The 4,136-nt window shown below is 32.4% G+C and overlaps 1 pseudogene; it reads right to left on the reverse strand.

The window, feature by feature from the left end:
* Positions 1–1,288: 1,288 nt before the first annotated feature.
* On the reverse strand, positions 1,289–3,916 carry LOC116130962 (annotated as a pseudogene).
* Positions 3,917–4,136: the final 220 nt, after the last annotated feature.

The raw sequence follows: 4,136 nt of genomic DNA on the forward strand, positions 1-4,136 counted from the left end.
TTTGTTTGTGTTGCGAATTGATTAATTAGGCTTGGGTTATAACATTTGATTTGTACGTTTTTTCCAATTAAGGAGTGGTTCTCTTCATGTCAAGTTAAGGTTTTGAATGGCTCCTTGTCCTGCATAAGCTACTTAGCTCCTTCGATGTTCGATCAATTATCTGTTTCTTGCATAGCTTCAATCTATTTTGTTATATCTTTTTTAGATCACAGAGAAAAATGATGGAACTGAACGAATAAAGAGATACGAAAACCAAAATAACAGTAAATACACAAACCACAAATAGTAAAAAGAAATAACAAATATGCGCGATTTTACACTGGTTCACCCAATTAACAGGTTACATCCAGCTAAGTCAATATATTGCTATACTGTCTCACCTCTCTCGTTTATAATGAATGTAGTTTGCCATATTGTTTACTATCATTCATTACAAGAGAGTGATAATGTTGAAGTAGTCAACAACTCCAATATGAACTATGTCTCTAGTTGTATAATTAACATGAGAGTTGTTATATTAAGATATATTTTGTCGTCTCTTCAACTAGAGCTACTTTCATTTTATGACATGTATATAGTAAAGTTCTATATATGACATCGGGTTTTTTCTTTCAAAACTGTTGTGGTAAAGGCTTGAAGCGGTGTCGTTTTGGGTTTAGTAAAGTGATGCCGTTTTGAGCAAAGGGTGAATTGATACTGATCATTGATTAAATCAAGATCCAATAGCTACAACAAGTCTTCTCGATCAACAGTATAAAAGCACACCTAAAGTCAAAAAATTTCAGCTATTATTCTCTCTTTCTTCTCTGTCGAGCACAAGGGTCTATTGGGGTTTTTCTGCATTTTGCGATTGAATCTTGTAACTGGTTTTGAGTGATTGGTTTTAGATCATTCGGGTGTGGTTGTACACATAGATCATTGGGGATTCCAAGGGGAGAGTCTCTAGGTTAGTTACATGATTATTGAGGTCTGAAATGTTATTGTACCAAGTGTGAATCTGTATTGAATTCTTGATCAATAGTAGTGCAGTGAGCTTGCCTGTTTCCCCAGCTCAATGTGGACCACGGTAATTCTTGGTATTATTGTGTGTGTGTGGTTTCTTTGATTCTTGTGTGCAATTGTTTGAGTTTGATTCTGGATTTTCGCATAACAAAAACAATTAATATATATATATATATATTACAGGAAAAAATAAGGACAACAAAATGAGAAACACAAAACATATGAAAACAAATTCTTTCAGTCAAACTGAGGAATTTATCTTTTTTTTTTTTTTTTCTTTTTTTAATTAATAGCGTTTATTGACGGCTCTACATGACTTCCTGATCTCCCCTTGATTGCCAGTAAGAACTTGTACTGCTCCCAACTTAACCATGGCCTCACCAAATTTAGAATTAAAATCATATCCACCTGCTATTGCATCCACAGTAGCTTTGGTTAATGAATCCAAAGCTAGATCCTGATCTATTTGGAGAATCCCTCTATGAAATTGAATTTGCTTGTAGTAAGAGTTGTCAACAAATGGAGCACTTCTTAAATTCTGGTCAAGAGTAACGACATTCAAATCGCCTGAATTTTGAGGACAGCAGCGTCTCAACGTATGAAGTAATGATAAATCCATGGAAGGGTCAGGTTTCCTAGTGTTTTTGTAATTGTAGAGACGATCCTGGAAGAGAAAACAATGTGCTACCCCAATAGTATGACCACTTGTGTGCATGAAATTATATATAACAAATATTAATTACTAGGACATTATACAATTAAGTAATTTATGTTTGAATATATACGTGAAACAGTTAATAATATATATGAACTATATACTAAGAAGATAAACCATGTCTGTAACGTCGAGTCCTTTCTCAGCAAATAACGCAATCGACTGAGAAACTGTAATATTACCAGGTGGGAGTCTCACGTTTTTGGCAAGAGATTCAAAACCATCCCTTCTTCCTATTTCCACATTGTATCGCTCCCCTCCACTCTGCATGAACAAAAGCGTATCAGTTTCGAATTACTAGAACATTTTTGTAAGTCCTGGTTTAGATAATCTTTTAATTGAAATAGTTGCATACAATATAACCTGTTCATAGTTATAATGGTAGGATCAAACTATTTTATTATTATGAGGAGGTTATAATTTAATAAAAGTGTAGTTACAAAAATTAATGATTTGATTTCTTATTTTATAATTCACGTTTTAGTATTATGTATTATGATTTCAATTCATTGTTTTAGTAGTTATTGCCATAATTAGACAAGATAAATGAAATAATCTTGAAGATAATAGTACGGAAATACAAAAAGTTTCATGCTAAGAAGTTCTAAACATGCTTCAAAAGCAAGAAATATTTTGACTTCAACAAGAAAGTATTCATGCTAGAGAGTTATTACGTACCCGCAAATTAAAAGATGTGGTAACAACTCTAAAGTATAAATCATTATCTCAAACAACTTTAAATAAATATTTTATTTCATCTTAAACCTTTAGTGCAACATTGTATATATATTATTGTAATATACAGATAATAATTACTATGTGACAACAATTTTTTTAATACGAGAATTAGAAATTATACTTATTATAATATGGTTTAAATAGAGATATGCGAAACCAAAATAACAGTAAATATATAAACACAAACAGTAAAGAAAAAAAGTAATACTCATGATTTATCCTGGTTCACCCAATTAACAAGCTATGTCCAGCAGAGTCAATATTATTACAATATTATCTCACCTTTCTCGTTTACAATGAATGAATTTGACATATTGTTTGCTATAACTCATTACAAGAGAAAAGTGTGTTTATATACTAGGTTTAAAAGATTAAAACCTAGTATTATAAGGATTCATATTCCTAATGCGTCTGCGTAGTCCATTAATACTGAAGTAGTCAATAACTCTACCAGAGTTTATTCTTATTTATAATTATCCAAAGTTAGGATTGAAATTTTTTATGACTATATAAAGGTTATTCTTATATAGAACATTATTATAGAAAGGTTTTATTGAATATACAAAGGCAGGACTAGAATATAACTTGAAGGGATAGCCGCCCTCCCTGAACTTTATTAAAATTTCCGCAAGTTAGATATTATAAGGTTTAGATAAACTATTTTGGTTATTTTGTTTCATTATTCGATTATACTCTTTGACCCTCTTAACATTAGAAAAAGAATTAAACATATATAAGATGAATACTAGATACATTAAATAGAAATACCATCAATCTAAAATATTAATGGTTAACATTTCAATTTGAGTGGTGGTCTTCATCCCTTATTCTTCATCTTATAAAAGCCCTTTCTAAACATACCCGAGTTTAATTTAAATAGTAACACAACGATTTACCTACCCTGTACAATTATAATTTTTATATATATCGTAGAGGGAAATATTAAAAATAATAATAACAACTAAAAGAAAAACGTTGAGGTTATAAGGATGTGTTTTTATTTTCTTACCAAGTAAACAACATCTCTGGTTGCCATGGCAATGATATCCGCACAGGAGACGACTCAAGGGCAAATTTTCTCCACTGCATGTTTAGCTGCGTCAATGACCTTGTAACCCCTCACGCTCAAATTTGGAGGTGCAGTTTTCTCACTTGAGTCCCCATCCAGGAGAATCGAAGCATCACATCCCTTTTTAACCATAATTAAACTGAACTGATTCATCACACTTAAATGAAATGCTAATGGTAACGGGAAAGAAGAGAACTTACATTGACAAAGAAGTCATGAAACTGCATCCGAATAAGGGCGGGTGCAATAGTTGGGTCACTGAAGAACTTCGACGTCACCGCAGCTCTAACAATAGACTCAACATCTGTAAACCGACATTTTCCTCTATAAAATCCGACCTCAAGTGCTCCATGGCAGCGCTCTGTAAAGTTAACAAAAAGGGAGAATGACATTTTCCCACCCAAGGTTTGGTGAAATTACACTTTTCCACTCGTCAAGTTTCAAAATGACACTTTCCCACCCTCCGTCAGTTTTGTTAGTGTTTTCTTTTTTGAAGAAGGGCAATATAGTCAATCTATATCAAGCCACGAAAATCAAAACCATGTCCATTAAAGTTGACTGTGAAATAAATAAAAAAGAACACAAAGTTGTGTGTCTTTTCTCCCTGTTCTA

Source organism: Pistacia vera, unplaced genomic scaffold, assembly GCF_008641045.1.
Source record: "Pistacia vera cultivar Batoury unplaced genomic scaffold, PisVer_v2 Contig227, whole genome shotgun sequence".
NCBI lineage: Eukaryota > Viridiplantae > Streptophyta > Magnoliopsida > Sapindales > Anacardiaceae > Pistacia > Pistacia vera.